Here is an 18,299-nt window from a genome sequence, read left to right as displayed (position 1 = left end):
GGATTACAGGGAAAAGCATAAACCAGAGGGTGGAAATCTGCCTAGAGATGGTGTTGTTAGCCCACATTGTGTGAAGCAAAAGCTGGGCTGGGCCTACTGGTAAATCTAAGTTTTACAAGTGTAAGATTACTGGTCTGAGTTCTGCTGGGCTAACTTGTAAATCTATGTTTAATTAGTAACTGATCCGCTCTTATTAGAAAAGTTCTAGTTTACTGATTCCCTGCTTCCCTTTTGTGATATTGCTGAGCTGTTTGCGCCCTACTGGCTAAAAATCCCAAGCTTGTAATTCACCCTATAAAACCTCACACACATGTCTTGAAGGTGCTCAGAGCTCCGGAGCAGAAGCCCCTCTGAGCCCGCCTGCGTAATAAATCTGAGTACTCCAGCCCTCCGAGCGGTGCTTGTTTCTTGGCTGGCCTGTCATTTCTGTTTTATTTCTGGAGACCCCAGCAAGATTCAACCACGCTGGCCCTTGAGCCGCTGGACTGGTGGCTCTGGCTGACTGGGGGATGAGACTCCGATAATGAATGAGGTGCTGCCGCCCGACTGTATTCCGGGTTCTCCTTCCTGATGGTGACTCGGCACCCCCGCATGGCTGGGCTACAACCAGAGCCAGACTTGGTGGAGGGACGGACAGATTTACCAGGTGGCTGTCCGGACAAGGTAGAACCCCCAGGGAGTAATCAGATTCTGTCCCAGTGGACAGAAGAGGAGGCTGATCCCCTCCTGCAGGCTTCTCCTTGACATTATTCCAGACGGTGAGATCAGGTTAGATTAGGTTAGATTAGGGATGCCCCGGTGATAAGGAGGGGAATGTGCAAATAGCCTCTGTACATTTGTGTGAGTGAATGTGCGGCCTGAAGCATGCGGTCAGACTGGAGTTTGTAGCTCCACGGCATTCCACTACGGAGTTCGAGGGAGTCCCAACCTGCGGTTCCGTGGGTGACCTCGTACGGCTCAGGGCAGTATCAACCCCTTGGGGTATCGATCGGAATCAGCGGTTTATTCTGACCCACCAAAGCTAAGAGGCATCTTCGTCCCCACGAGGGGAGCAGCCAGGCGGATGCAGTGAAACCCTCCCTTGTCTTGTCTGCGACACCGGCACAGGGTGGCTACACAGGGGGGGAAAGGGACATAGAACAGAATATAAGTAAACAACCCCTGTGCCCTTGGGGACTAAAACGAGACTACTTTAAAAAGATTCAGACGCGACCTTGCCACCAGTCCCCCGGAATATCCTGTCACGATTAATAAACCAGCCTCAATACTACCCCTCTGTCTAAAATAAAGCCTGAGCCAGAGCGAGCCTCCCCAGGACTGGCTGGAACCCTCTTTTGAGGTCCCCTTTTTTGGTTCATTTATTCTGCCACCGCCCAGGCCTCATACTTTGTCAATTTTGGCTATAAAAAAGGCTTTGTGCAGGGACCCCTAGAGCTCATCCAGGCCCAGGAGAGCCTCAGGGACACCTGCCTATCATGGAACCTAACTCATTGGCAGCACTTACCGCCAAGGAGATAGATATTAGGCCCAGCGAGGCAGCGGGGGTTTTGAGAACTCCACTGTTTTGAGGAGTGGGAAAAAAAAAAAACAAAAAACAGAGATACTGGGGTCACAGTCCTCGGTGCCAGGAGCAGACCCACACCTATAGGCCATAAAATCTGTCAACTAATAATAATGGGAGCCTCTAAATCAAAGCCGACAGTTCTGCACTGCATGATTAAGAATTTCAAAAAGGGGTTCTCAGGAGATTATGGAGTTTACATGACTCCTGGCAGACTCCGTACTTTGTGTGAGCTTCAATGGCCAACCTTTGGAGTCAGATGGCCCTCTGGAGGAACTCTGGACTTAACAACAGTGTGAGTAGTCTATTAGATAATCACTGGAACCCTAGGCCACTCAGATCGATTCCCGTACATTGACTCCTGGCGGGATATCGCCCAGATTCTACCCCCATGGATTCGGTTCTGCTCAAATGGACCTGGACGATGCAAGATATTAGCAGCTCAGCTGGTCCAGGCCAAAAAGACAGAGAAAAGCCCATTTTCCAGAGAGACACAAAAGAGATGTGCCTGCCCCCTCTGTATGCCTCCGGGGCACTGACACCTCTTGTCCCACTGGAGACACTGCCACTCTCTGTGTCACCACCTCCCCAACCTGAGGACCCAGAGGCAGAGCCCAGCCCCCAGCCTGAGCCGGTAGGAAGGAGACTCCACTCAGCACAAGCCAGGAGGCCACCACTGCCGGCCCTCCAAATGCCGCTGCAGGAGACACACGGGCCACAGCAAGTTGGGGAAGATGGGACTGTTCAGCCCAGGCACCCCGTACTCTGCTACCAACCCTTTAACACTATGGACCTTCTCAATTGGTGCCATCATACTCCCTCCTACTCTGAAAAACCGCAGGCATTTCAATCACATTATGGTCTGAACAGAATTAAGAAAAAGAGCTTTCATAATAATAGCAGATGAAGAGCCACTGGTAAACCAGTCAGGATTTTTGGCCTGCCCTCCAAAGAAAAGGAGCAGAAAGAATGTCGGAGAGGTCTGCAGATGATGTCATGGAGAGCCGTGCCCACTGGTGGCAGCAGGCAGGGCAGCCTCCACAGCCCCGGCACCACCTCCACCTCGGCCGCTGCCGCCACTGCAATGGCAACTGTCGGGGATGGCCGGCCCCTGCCCAGTCCCGAAGCGATGCTGGGACAGTCATGGAGCTCTGTCATGAAGACATGTCAATATTTGGTCTCTGTCCAGCCCATGATGATTTCTACTTGGTGGTGAGTGACCACTGTAATCAGGCTGTCAAACCGCAGGCTCTGATTGACCTCATAGAGCCTGTCTTTCACTCTCACCGGCTCACCTGAGGAGATGTTCACCAGCTGCTTCTGACTCTTTTCAATATGGAGGAGAAGAGACACATTCTCACTGAAGCACGAAAATGGCTGCAGGGCCAAACCCCCCAGGGACACACTGGATGTTGAGGGGTGGGCCATGACATGGGCCTCTGACACCAGGCCAGACTGGGACCTTCTCTCGGAGTCCTGACTCAGAATGTGGGGCCATGGCAGCACCCTGTGGCCTATTTGTTTAAAAGACTGGACCCTATGGCATCAGGATGGCCACCCTGTCTACAGGCCCTCACTGCCACAGCCCCCCAGTCAATGAGGCAGACAAACTCATGCTGGGACAGACTTTAAATGTAAAAGTGCCCCACTCCGTGGTGGCCCTGGTGAAAGGCCCAGGTTACAAATGGATTACTAACACAAGGATGACCCACTACCAGGGGCTCATATGTGAAAATCCAAGAGTCCATCTAGAGACTGTGTGAACCTTAAACCCAGCCACATATTTACCTAAAGGGGAAAGGCAGCCTGACCATGATTGTGAGGAAATCATTGAAGAAGTGTATGTGAGTAGGCCTGATCTAACCGACAAACCCCTGCAAAACCCAGACCTGGAAGTCTTTGCAGACGGCAGCAGTTACGTGCAGGATGGACAACGACAAGCAGGATACGCTATAACAACAACCCGAGAGGTGGTAAAGGCAGAGTCCCTTCCCCCAGGGTGGTCTGCTCAGGGAGCAGAGATTTGGGCACTGGTCCAGGCACTAAGGGAAGGGAAAGAAAAATGAGTCAATATATATACTGATTCCAAATATGCATTTGCAACCTTGCATGTACATGGAGCCATCTATAAGGAGAGAGGACTCTTGATTACTGAGGGAAAGAAAATCAAGAACAAAGGAGAAATTCTACAGTTACAGGAGGCAGTATGGGATCCAAAGGAAGTGGCCATTATTCACTGTAAGGGACACCAAAAAGAAAATGACCCTGTGAGCCAGGGGAACAGGCTGGCTGATCAAAAGGCAAAAGAGGCAGCCACCCAGGAACACTCAGTAATTAAAATTATGGCGGCGCCAGAGCTCCCCACTGCCCCAGAATATAGCCATGATGAAAACAAGTGGGCACAGGCCAAACAAGGGAAGAAAGAAAAGGACGGATGGTGGATCATGACGGATGGAAGGGTTTTCATCCCAGAATGACTAGCTTATCGCATAGTCCAACAAAAACATGGAGGCACACACATGGTAAAAACGGCTTTGGAGGCCCTTCTAAAACTATATTTCCTGATTTCTCATCCCCCTACATTGTGTGCATCAGTCTCCCAACACTATTTGCTCTGTGCTCAAAACAATCCAAAACAAGGGCCCGCTGGGCCAACGGGAGTATAACGATGCGGGTTGACTCCCTTTGAAGATTTAGAAGTAGACTTTACTGAACTTGGACCCAGCAAGGAATATAAGTACCTGCTGGTTTTCGTCTGCACCTTCACAGGGTGGGTAGAAGCCTACCCCACCAGGACGGAGAAAGCAAGGGAGGTAACAAAGGCTCTCCTCAGGGGTGTCATCCCTCGGCTTGGAATGCCTACCTCCATCGGGTCCGACAATGGACCCGCCTTCGTGGCAGAGACTGTACAGCAAGTGGCAAAGACACTGAGCATCCGCTGGAACCTACACACAGCATCCCGGCCTCAAAGCTCAGGGAAGGTAGAACGAATGAACAGAACTCTAAAACAAATGATAGCTAAAATCAGCCAAGAAACCCAGCTCCCCTGGGTGGACATACTACCCATGGCTCTGTTGCGGATTAGATGTACCCCAAGATTTAACACTGGGTACTCTCCCTATGGACAACCGCCACCTTTAGTCAAGATGGGAAATCCCACCCCAGAAACAGGAAATTTAGGGCTCCACCAACAACTGTTGGGACTAGGACAAGTACTACAGAAAGTTTGGGGTTGGGTAATGGAGAGAACCCCCATTTCGTTAGGAGTCCAGGTACATCCCCATAAGCCAGGCGACCAAGTATGGGTGAATGATTTGAAAAAGGAACCTCTCAAACCAACATGGAGCGGACCATATTTAGTGGTATTAACAACCCCTATAGCTGTTAAAGTTGCAGGAATCATCCCTTGGATCCACCACTTCAGGGTTAAGAGAGCAGCTTCACCTCAGTTAGAGGGTCCCTGGAGAATTGAGAGCATCCCAGAAGACCCACTGAAGATCAAGATCAAAAGGGACCAGAGGAAGTTCGACGAGCCCTGCTCTAGCCACACCTGGAAGCTGGATAGTCAACGCACAGCCAATGCTTGAGGAAAGCGCAACAAAACTGTTAAATGTATTCCTCTTGTGCTCCCTTGACTCTTTCTTTGTTTGCTATACTAGCCTGCTTATTGGCAGTGGGGCTGGCCAGCACTGCCCCGCCTGACTGAAATACAGGCCATAAGATCCTGATAGCTATTTTATAACTTGTTATAACTAGTGTCATCACCGCAGCATCATGTCTAAGATAATCATAAGACTGATATTACTGGCACTAATGCCCTCACTCCTCTTGCTACTGGGGCTCGGAGTGGCAGCAGGGGTGGGCACAGGCATCGGTGGCATAGCCTCATCCTCTTACTACTATTATCAGCTTACAGGTGAGTTCAGCCAGGATCTCCAACAAATAGTAGAAACCCTGGGAGCTCTGCAAAATCAGATTGACTCTCTGGCCGAGGTGGCCTTACAGAACAGGAGGGGTCTAGACCTACTCACAGCCAGAGAGGGGGGACTGTGCCTCTTCCTTAACGAAGAGTACTGTTTTTATGCTAATCAATCAGAAATTGTCAGAGGGATGGTCCAAGAGTTACAAGATCGAGTGGAAAAATGAAAACATACTTTAGACAAGGGCCCGTGGACGGGCCCCTGGGGCTGGACCTCCTGGCGGCACCATTCATACGTGCCCTGCTCCTGATTTTTGCAGTTCTGCTCTTTGGGCCCTGTCTCTTAAATTTCCTGAGCCGCTTTGCCAGTGAGCAGATAGAGGCTATAAAACTCCAGATGTTAGCTTCCAATTATGAGCCCCTGCAACAGATGAGTGATGAGGCTTACTCCAACAAGGGCTGTGAAAGCATCAAGAGGAGGGAATGAGAAGGAAAAGCCGGGCTGGGCCTACTAGTAAATCTAAGTGTAACAAGTGTCGGGTTACTGATCTGAGTTCTGCTGGGCTAACTCGTAAATCTAAGTTTAATTAGTGTTGGTAACTGATCTGTTCTTATTAGAAAAGTTCTAGTTTACTGAGTCCCTGCTTCTCTTTTGTGATATTGCTGAGCTGTTTGCGCCCTATTGGCTAAAAATCCCAAGCTTGTAATTAACCTTATAAAACCTCACACACACGTCTTGAAGGTGCTCAGAGCTCCAGAGCAGAAGCCCCTCTGAGCCCGCCTGTGTAATAAATCTGAGTACTCCAACCCTCCAAGTGGTGCTTGTTTCTTGGCTGGCTTGTCATTTCCATTACAATAGTACATTTAAAAATTGTGAAAGAGTTGCCAAGACTTAAGATTAGGCGATTTCACATAAAAGTAAAATTCTAGTATCTTTCAGGGGAAAAAAAATTAATCTGGGGACACAGCTTTGCAAAATTTCATGGCAACTGCCAACTAAGACCCAACTGAGCAGTGGGTCTCAAGCCTCAGCCAGCATCAGAATCACTTCAAGGGCCTGTTCAAACACAGATTTGAGACCTCCACCCTCAGAGTTTTGATACCGTAGGACAGGGGTGGGACATGACCTTCCGCATCTAACAGGTGTCCTGTGATGCTGTTGGTGCTGCTCAAGGGACCACACTTTGCAACCCAGGAACTAAGCTAAGTAGAGCTGCTCTCCTGTTATGAGGGGAGCGTTCTCTTCAGTTTCCATCATCCCCCCTCCTCCTGCCCCCATTCCTTATTGTCTCTCCTGCCCCCACCCCAACTCCAACTCCTTCCATTTACTTTACTCACAATTGAAAATTGTGACCCCTGGGGTGGGCTCACAGCAAGTGTTCAGTAAAAGGTAACTAGTTATTATTAAACAATCTTATGAATTAGGTATTATTATTCCCATTTTACAGATGAAGAAACAGATTCAGCTGAAGCAAAATGACTTGCAGGAGGAAACACAGCAGAAAATTAGAAGAAAGGCCTTGCCAAAGCAAGTCATGTGGTCCCGTTATTTCAATGTTACACACACACACATTTATCTAAGTTTAGCATAGATAATGCATCAAACATTTTGAACATGGGCGGAGGGTATAGCTCAGTGGTAGAGTACATGCTTAGCATGGAGGAGGTCCTGGGTTCAACCCCTAGAGCCTCCATCAAACAAATAAGTAATAAAAAATTAATTAATTAATTAACCTAATTACTTCCCCCTTCAAAAAACAAAAAACAAAAATTAAAAAAAAAGTTTTGAACATGACTTCATGAATGTAAAATCATATTTATCAGGAAGAAAAGAGGGGAAGGAAATAGAAAAGGAAGAAGGAAAGGTTAAAAGGAGGTGATATGAGTCAGCTGTAGGCATGCCCACTCTAAGTGACTGTAAACAAGTGAATGCTGAAGATGTGAGAAATTCCCAGGAACAAACCGGGTGTCTTTCAGCACACGATGGGGCTTTGTCCTCTTGGACTCTTGAACCCATTCAAACTTCCTTCACTCCAAGGAAACCTCTCTCTCTGAGTATATTGGCTGTTTCGTTCTTTTCTCACCTAGCATCCTTTTGGCCTTTTTCCGATAACACTAGCCTGGTTCTGATTTGGGGAATGGCTCTTCCTCCACCCATGACTAGTGGGTTAGGGGGCTAATCTAGATTTCCTGATGCTTGGGATGGCCATTAAGAGGTAGATGGGGCAGTAATGGATTTGCTTATACCAAGTCGGGCCCTGAAGGCATGAAGAGGGGAGATGCCCACTGCTCTGCAGAATACTGAGAAGTACCACCACTATGGACCGTGTTGCTTAAGGTTCTTAGTTGCAAACAGAATCCACACCAGTTAGCTTACTTAGAAAATGAATTTGTGAATTTATAAGGCCAGAGGTTGAAGCCATAGACAGATAAAAATGCAACACTGCTGTGGGGAAAGGGGCTTCTTGAGTGAATAGACCTCTGCCGCCACTGATGCTCAGAACTGGATGCCAGAAATTCCACTGCTGCCAGCCCCCTGGGAGCACAGTGATGGTGGGGTGGGGGATGAGGGTGAGGATGCAGTGAAGGAAGAGGTAGGCTTCTGCTGAGGATGGTAGTTTTGTTTTCTTTGTTTGTTTGTTTTTGTTTGAAGAAAACAACCTACTTTGTATACATTAAAAATTTTTTTATTTTTAAAAATACTTTATTTTTTTGTTTTGTTTGGACGGAGATAATTAGGAAGGTACTTGAGCAGGGAGCAGAGGAGGAGCCTCAACTCTTTGAGAAGAAGCCACAGCCCAGCCCTGTGTGGGGCTCCTAGGACTTCAGCATCTCAGGGGAGCACAGTGGCGCGGCTCTCTGCAAGAAGGAAGGAACTTGTTGATTGTCATCACTGAAGGCCCTGACCTTGACAGGCTACGCCCTGACAGATCGTCGACCATCCCAGAAATGAGCAAACATGGTCCTGCTGACACAGGACGACCAACAAGAAAAAGCCAGTTTGCCAAGCCTAGGTGGGGTGGCTCAGGAGCACCACAGACCCCCTGTGCAGGGTGGCTGCCTCAGTGTTTCCATCTGAGAAAGGGGAGCAGGTGAGTGGCTCTGTTTATCTCGAGGGCAATTCTAGCTGTGACCTTCTGCTAAGCTGGCCCATGGAGGACGTGTTCAGTCTGTGGTTTCACAGCACACTGTCGCCATGTCTCCGGGGAGACAGCGAGGAGGAAAGACACTGAGCAGGGGTGAGGGATGTGGGCGGGGCCCCTTGAGCTCCACCTCTGTCCTCAGCCCTTCCCCTCCCTGCCCTGCCCTCATCTTACCCTAGTTCTTACGAGGGCGACCGCAGATGAAGATGCATTTCTCCTCATCCGGGAAGTTGTTCTTCTTCCCTCTGCAGCCACCAAATGTAAAGGTCTCACAGAACCCAGAGCTGGCATTGTAGAAGTACCTGGGGAACGAGGCCCTGCAGGGTCCTGTGTAGGGAGGCTCCAGGCAGAAGGCAGGCAGTGAGGCTGCAGGGATGGGAGAGGGCTCTGAGTCACTTATAAGAATGGTCCTCACAGCTCGGTCTACAAGGTCAACAACTGAAACACCTAGCTTGTCTTGAAATAGAGAATGGTGGGCGGCTGGTGAGGGAAGCCTGAAATGTGAAACCTCCATCTGATGGCCTGCATTTGGAGACATTCTTCATTCATTATTATTCATTTCTGACACATTCATATTCATTAGGTGTGCTGATGACACAGTGATGATATAAAAAATGATACATTCTTAATCAAGTATTTATAGATTAATGGCATAATGCTTCAAATTTACTTCAAAAAAGCTCAGGAAAAAAGGAGGACACAGGAAAACAATATTCTCCATATGTTGGTAAATGTTGAAACTGAAAAATGGGTGCATGGGGTTTATTATACTATTTTCTGCACTTTTGAGGATGGTTAAAAGTTGCCACTATTAAAACAAGTGTGAAGGAACCATGCTGTAAAGGAGAAAGGCATGGAAAAACAAGTAGGGTGTTAACTTTGGATACCTCATGGGGACAGGAATAACAGAATCTTGAGGGGTGTGATAGTGTGATCTGTAACCAGGAGTATACGTTTGGTTTCATCCCATTCCTGGCACAGAACTCCTAAAACCCTTGGAATTTCCTAAGTGATGAGAGCAATAAAGGTGACTTCATTAGGTGAAGGAGGTAACTTTTGGAAAGCCTCTAGGCAACCCAAGGATGGAGGCTAGTTGCCAGGGGAACCAAGTGCCTGATCAGATGGTTAAACTTTCAGTCCAAAGCCCCCACCTCCAGGAGGAAGACGGTGGGTGGATGTTCATCAGTCACCAATGGCTACTGAGTTAATCAGTCGTGGCTATGTAACAAAGCCTCCTGCAAATCCAAAAAGACTGCATTTGGAGAGCTTCCGGGTTGGCAAACAAGAGCAGATTTGGGGAATGCGTTCTGATGAAACCATGGAAGCTCTGTGCCCTTTCCCCAAACCTTGCCTTATGCAGCTCTGACATGTGGTTGTCCTGAGTTACATCCATTTGTGATAAACAGTTAACCTAGTAAATAAACCATTCCCCTGAGCTTGTGAGCCACTCTAGCAAATTAATTGAATTCAAAGGGGGATGGGGGAACTTCTGATACACAGCTGTTGGTCATAAGCACGAATGAGAAGCTGGATTTGTGACTGGCATCTGAAATGGGGAGTGGGAGGAGACCTTTGGGACGCAGGCCTTAACCTGTTGAATCTGACATTGTTTCCAGGGAGAGAGCATCAGAACTGATACGATGGTAGCACAGCCAGTCAGTGTCCACTGAGAATTCGAGAATTGCTTGGTGGTTTGGGATAACACACACATCCAGAGAAGGAATCTTAAAACTTTCCTTATGCATTTCATATTCTCTTGAGTTCTTATGAGCATGTATTTCTTTTACAATTACAAAGAAAGAGATATTTAAAATGAAATACGCCACAATATTTATAACAAGTAAATAATATTCTTGAAGAATATTGCACATCAAAAAATGGTGGCAGTAAGGGAGGAGGCCAAGATGGTGTAGTAGAAGGATACTCGTAGCTCACTCTTTCCCACAAATACACCAAGACTCACATCCACAGACCCACTCAGCCAAGCAGAGCACCTGCAGAACTCTGACAGAACATCGTCCTCTTCAAAAGACAGAGATGCCAATAATCTGTTTTTGAAAAGACATCTCAACCCCATTGCTATTCTGCTTCAACTTGCTCTTCTATTATTCATTATACACTGTTTTCAAACCTTTTTTCTCCCTTCTTTTAAAATTCTCTGTTTATCTTTTTTATCTCTTCTATTTTCTATTACCTTTTCAATTTCTATTTTCTAAACAATTATATATGCTTCTAGTTTTAATTCCTTTTAAAATTTTCTTTTAAAGTAGTTATATTAGTATTATTTTTAAAAATCCACCTGATTTCATTTTCCTTTCTTTTGGTTTTGATCTCCTGTTATTGATTAAACAGAGGTTTCAAATATTGTTTTTTGATCTTTTTTCCTTCTTTTTAAGGGTTTTTAAAGAGACGTCTCAACTCAATTGCTAGTCTGATTCAAATTACTCTTCTATAATTGATTATACACTGTTTTCAAACTTTTTTTCTCCCTTCTTTTAAAATTCTCTCTCTCTCTCTTTTTAAGTTATAGTCCTACATAGTCATTAGACAGATAAATAAATAAACTCTTTAAGGACCACAATTGATAACTGATACTCCATAAACCACAGTGCCAGAGAGGTATGAGCAAGATGAAGAAGCAGAGAAACTATTCCCAATTAAAAGAACAAGAGAAATCCCCTGAAAGAATGATCAATGAAATAGACATCAATAGCCTACTAGATCAAGATTTCAAAAAAGGAGTGATCAAAGTACTGAATGAACTGAAAGAGATAATGTTTAGAGATATAAAATATGTCAAAAATGAAATGGAAGCTATAAAGAAGAGCCAAGTAGCATAGGTAAACTTTTTGGCTAAGATGAGAACTGATCTAATAAAGTCTGTGCAAAGCAGACTAGATAATGCAAATAAGTGGAACGAATAAGTGACCTAGAAGACAGGACAACAGAAAGCACCCAATCAGAGCTACGAGATAAACAAATAAAAACAAATGAAAATAACATAAGGGACCTATGGGATAATATAACGCATGCCTATCTTCACATAATAGGGGTCCCAGAAGGGGAAGAAAGATCAAAGGGGATTGAAAAGGTATTGAAAGAAATCATGACTGAAAATTTCCCAAACTTAAAGAAGGAATCAATAACCAAGTACAGGAAGCTCAGAGGGTCCTAAAGAGGCAGAACCCAAACAGACCCACACCAAGACATATCATAATCAAGATGGCCAGAGTCAAGGATAAAGAAATGATCCTAAAGGCAGCAAGAGATAAGAAAAGAGTGAGTTACAAGGGAACCCCCCATAAGGCTCTCAGCTGATTTCTCTACACAAGCACTACAGGCCAGAAGGGAGTGGCAAGATATATTCAAAGTCCTGAATGAAAAAAAGATGCAGCCTAGGATACTTTATCCAGCAAGGCTATCCTTTAGGATAGAAGGAGACATAAAGAATTTCACAGACAAGAAAAAATTACAGGAGTGTAGCAACACTAAACCCATGCTAAAAGAAATATTGAAAGGTCTACTCTAAATAGAAAAGCAGCAGGATGTTACAGAAATGAGAAACTCACAACTGGAAAGGTGATAACTCATGAATTACAAATAAAATAAACACGAAATTGTAAAAGAAGACATTTAAATCATTGAGAGTGGGAGAAGGAGGCAGGAAAATATAGAATTTTTTTTCTTTCTTTTTAAATTTTTTGTTCTCAGTAGGATGGGTTTGAGATCATGTTACTACCAGTTTAATAAAAATAGTTATAGTAATGGGCTAATAGACTTACAGAAAAGGGTAACCACAAGCCAAAAACTTACAAGGGAGTCACAAAAACTAAACAAAATCCATGATAATACAAAGGAAAATTACCAAACCACAAAAGGAAGAAGAAAGGAACAAAGAGGAAATACCAAATCACCTGCAAAGATAAGTTCAAAATGGCAATAAACACACATCTATCATTAATTACTGTAAATGTTAATGGACTAAATGCTCCAGTCAAAAGACATAGAGAGGCAGACTGGATAATAAAGCAAGAACCTTCAATATGCTGCATACAAGAGACCCACTTTAGGGAGAAGGACACATATAGATTGAAAGTGAAAGGATGGAAAAGGATATTCAATGCAAATGGAAAAGCCAAAAAAGCAGGTGTAGCAGTACTGATTTCAGACAAAATAGACTTGAAAACAAAGGCCATAAAGAAAGATAAAGAAGGACATTTTATAATGATTAAAGGAGTAATACAAGATGAGAATATTACACTCATTAATATATATGCACCCAATATAGGAGCACCTAAGTACATAAAACAATTACTAACAGAGATAAAGGGGGATATTGATGGGAATACAATCATAGTCAGAAAGTTTAACACCACATTAACATCACTAGACAGATCTTCAAGACAGAAAATAAATAAGGCAACAGAGAAATTAAATAATACAATAGAAAAATTAGATTTGGTGGATATTTTCAGAGCATTACACCCCCCAAAAATAGGATATACATTCTTTTCAAGTGCACATGGAACATTTTCGAGGATTGGTCATGTACTTGGGCACAAAAGAAACCTCAACAATTTTAAGAAGATAGAAATTATCTCAAGCATCTTTACTGACCACAATGCCATGAAACTAGGAATCAACTACAGAGAAACAAAGGAGAAAAAAGGAAAGCATGGAGATTAAACAACATGCTATTAAAAAACCAATGGGTCAATGAGGAAATCAAAGTTGAAATTAAAAAATACCTTGAGACAAATGAAAATGAAAACACAACCACACAAAATTTATGGGACACAGCAAAGGCAGTGCTAAGAGGGAAGTTTATAAGTGATACAGGCCTTCCTCAAAAAAGAAGAACAATCTCAAATAAACAATTTAACCCACCAGCTAAAAGAATTAGAAAAAGAAGAGCAAAAAACCCCAAAAGGTAGCAGAAGGGAGGAAATAATAAAGATCAGGGAGGAAATAAATAAAATAGGGATTTTAAAAAACCATAGAAAAAAAAATCAATCAAACCAAAAGCTGGTTTTTTTTGAAAAAGTAAATAAAATCGATAAACCTCTGGCCAAACTCACAAAGAAGAAAAAAGAGCACAAATAAGCAAAATAAGAAAGGAAAAGGGAGAAATTACAACAAATAAAATAGAAATACAGAATATTATATGAGAATATTATGAAAAACTATTTGGAGCCAAAATGGATTACCTAGAGGAGATGGACAAGTTTCTGGAAACATACAGTCCACCAAGATGGAACCAAGAAGAAACTGATCACTTGAACAAACCGATCACTAGAAATGAAATCGAATTAGCAATAAAAAACCTCCCTACAAATAAAAGTCCAGGACCGGATGGCTTCACCGGGGAATTCTACCAAACATACAAAGAAGAACTCATACCAGTCCTTCTCAAACTCTTCCAGAAGACTGAAAAGGAGGGAATACTCCCAAACTCATTCTACGAAGCCACCATCACCCTGATACCAAAACCAGGCAAGACACTACCAAAAAAGAGAATTATAGGCCAATATCACTGATAAACATAGATTCAAAAATCCTCACCAAAATATTAGCAAATAGAAGCCAACAGCACATAAAAAAGATTATACATCATGACCAACTGGGGTTCATCCCAGGGACACAAGGGTGGTTCAACATACACAAATCAATCAATGTAATACATAACATCAACAAGAGAAAGGACAAAAACCACATGATCATCTCAATAGATGCAGAAAAATCATTTGATAAAATTCAACAGTCATTTATGATAAAAACTCTCACCAAAGTGGGTATAGAGGGAACATATCTCAACATAATAAAAGCTATATATGACAAACCTACAGCCAGCATAGTACGCAACAGTGAAAAACTCAAAAGCTTCTTACTAAAATCTGGGAGAAGACAAGGATGACCACTATCACCACTCCTATTCAACATAGTCTTGGAAGTCCTAGCCACAGCAATCAGGCAAGAGAGAGAAATAAAAGGGATCCAAATCGGAAAAGAAGAGGTAAAAGTGTCACTATATGCTGACAACATGTTACTATATACAGAAAACCCTAAAAGGTCCACACAAAAACTACTAGAGCTGATTGAAGAATTCAGCAAGGTAACAGGTTACAAGATTAACGTTCAAAGATCAGTTGCATTTCTTTACACTAACGATGAATCAACAACAACAAAAAGAAAGTAAAGAAACTATCTGCTTTAAAATAGCACCCAAAGTAATAAAATACCTAGGAATAAATCTAACCAAGGAGGTGAAAGAATTATACACAGAAAATTATAAACCATTGATGAAGGGAAATTAAAGAAGACTTTAAAAAATGGAAAGCTATCCCATTCTCTTAGATTGGGAGAATAAATATTATTAAAATGCTCACACTGCCCAAGGCAATCTACAGATTGAATGCAATCCCTATCAAATTACCCAGGACATATTTCACAGAACTAGAACAAACCATAATAAAATTTATATGGAACCATCAAAGACCTAGAATTTCCAAAGCATTACTGAAGAAAAAGAAAGAGCCTGAAGGAATAACTTTCCCAGACTTCAGACAATACTATAGAGGTATAGTCATCAAGACAGCATGGTATTGGTACAAAAACAGACATATAGATCAATGGAACAGAATAGAGAGCCCAGAAATGAACCCACAAACTTTTGGTCAACTAATCTTCGACAAAGGAGACAAGAATATACAATGGAATAAAGATAGTCTTTTCAGCAAATGGTGTTGGGAAAACTGGACAGCAGCATGTAAAGCAATGAAGCTAGAACACTCCCTTACACCATACACAAAAATAAACTCAAAATGGATCAAAGACTTCAACATAAAACAAGATACAATAAACATCTTAGAAGAAAATATAGGCAAAACATTATCTGACATACATCTCAAAAATGTTCTCCTAGAACAGTCTACACAAGCAATAGAAATAAAAGCAAGAATAAGCAAATGGGACCTAATGAAACTTACAAGCTTCTGCACAGCAAAGGAAACCAGAAGGAAAACAAAAAGACAACCTACGGAATGGGAGAAAATTTTTGCAAATGAAACTGACAAAGGCTTGATCTCCAGAATATATAAGCAGCTCATACGACTTAATAAGAAAAAAACAAACAACCCAATCCAAAAATGGGCAGAAGACCTAAACAAGCAATTCTCCAACGAAGACATACAAATGATCAATAGGCACATGAAAAAATGTTCAATATCATTAATTATCAGAGAAATGCAAATCAAAACTACAATGAGGTATCACTTCACACCAGTCAGATGGCCATCATTCAAAAATCCACAAATGACAAATGCTGGAGAGGCTGTGGAGAAAGGGGAACCCTCCTACACTGCTGGTGGGAATGCAGTTTGGTGCAGTCACTGTGGAAAACAGTATGGAGATTCCTCAAAAGACTAGGAATAGACTTACCATATGACCCAGGAATCCCACTCCTGGGAATACATCCAGAAGGAACCCTACTTTAAAATGACACCTGAACCCCAATGTTCATAGCAGCACTCTTTACGATAGCCAAGACATGGAGACAGCCTAAATGTCCATCAACAGATGACTGGATAAAGAAGAAGTGGTATATTTATACAACGGAATAGTATTCACCCATAAAAACAAACAACATAACGTCATTTGCAGCAACATGGATGCTCCTGGAGAATGTCATTTTAAGTGAAGTAAGCCAGAAAGAAAGAGATATACCATATGACATCGCTCATATGTGGAATCTAAAAAAAAAAAAAAAAAAAAAGCATAAATACAAAAGAGAAACAGACTCATAGACATAGAAAACAAACTTGTGGTTGCCAAGGGGGCGGGGGGTGGGAAGGGATAGACTGGGATTTCAAAATTGTAGAATAGATAAAAAAGATTATACTGTATAGCACAGGGAAATATATACAAGATCTTATGGTAGCTCACAGAGAAAAAAATGTGACAATGAATATACATATGTTCATGTATAACTGAAAAATTGTGCTCTACACTGGAATTTGACACAAACTTGTAAAATGATTATAAATCAATAAAAAATGTTAAAAAAAAAAAAAAAGAAAGAAAATGGTGGCAGTATATTGGGGAGTAAAAGAAGCCCTCCATCCAGTGACACCTTAGTTCTGTAAAGAATACAACTCCTGCCATGAGGACATGCTATAAATCACCTGTGGACACAATTGCCCATTAAGGTTCTTTAACCTCCCCACACTGAAGCACAACAGCACAGCCAGCTTTCCAACGCTGGGACACCTGATGCTTCCTGTCTGGGGCATCCGATTAAGTAAATGGCTTCCTTTTAGAACTCCCATATATCAAGAACACGTATTTTTACAACTCAGCTATAAAAAATAATAAAATAATGCCACTTGCTGCAACATGGATAAACCTGGAGAATGTCATTCTAAGTGAAGTAAGCCAGAAAGAAAGAAAAATATCATATGATATCACTTATATGCGGAATCTTAAAAAAAAAAAACAAAAACCAACGAACTTACTTACAAAACAGAAACAGCCTCACAGACAGAAAACAAACTTATGGTTATGGAGGGTGGTGGGAAGGGATAAATTGGGAGTTCTAGATTTTCAGATACTATCTAATATACATAAAATAGATAAACAATAAGTTCATACTGTATAGCACAGGGAAATATATTCAATATCTTGTGGTAACCTATGGTGAAAAAGCATATGAAAATGAATATATGTATGTTCACGTATGACTGAAGTATTGTGCTGTACACCAGAAATTGACACATTGTAAACTGACTATATTTCAATTAAAAAAATAAAAAAAATACAGAACACATATTTTATTCTACGTCATGTTTTAAAATGTGTATTGGTCCAGAAACTGGAAAAACAATTATTAGATATTTTAGACATAAATTGTGAAAATGTAAATTATCTTTATAAATATTTAAATAGGAATCAAAAGTCTCTGAATTATTCAGTGTTAATGTTTATTCAGCCACAGACTTCTTGATCCTTTCAATAAACCATCACATGTAAAGGAAAAGGAAAATTCTGTGAAACACAGGGTAAAAAGATCACATAAGTGTCCAGAGAGCAGAGGGTAAGCTCTCATTTATGAGAAAAACTTTGCATCAGTTAGGAAGTTGCTTTCCTAAACACAAGGAATGGCAATTCTCTACTGAAAAGAAGAGTTTTCTCTTTGAAGCAGAAAATGGTTCGGATAGAAGATAACATTTTTACTTGCACTTGAAATCAGATGATGGGTATTTCAGGTCGCCGTGTGAAGCTCTTGGTCTCAGCTGAGCGGAGCCAGGATTAGGGTGAGGCAAAGTGGCCGGTGAAGCAAGTGCAGGGTCACATCCTGTCCTTACTTAAAACGTTCACATTGACTTCATGGTGGATTTCCGCATTAACTTTGATTTTTTTACACTATTGGAATCAATGATGATTTATCTGCATCATTCCGTTTTTAGCTTCCGTTTAAATTCTGGGCTGGAGGCGAGTGCCCCACTCAGCTCACCTAGTCCCAGCCCTGCCGCAGAGGAGGAGCACGGTCCCCCTCGAGGCTGAGGAGCTGGACAGAACAAGTGACTTGGTAGGGACCTGGATGGAGGCTGACGTTAGGGCCCAGAGGCGGGAAGGGTGGGCACCACAGACAGGAAACGGTGAGGGAAGGGAAGGAAGTGCT

This window comes from Camelus bactrianus, chromosome 19 (genome assembly GCF_048773025.1).
Source record: "Camelus bactrianus isolate YW-2024 breed Bactrian camel chromosome 19, ASM4877302v1, whole genome shotgun sequence".
Classification (NCBI taxonomy): Eukaryota; Metazoa; Chordata; class Mammalia; order Artiodactyla; family Camelidae; genus Camelus; species Camelus bactrianus.
This window is presented reverse-complemented; position numbering follows the sequence as displayed.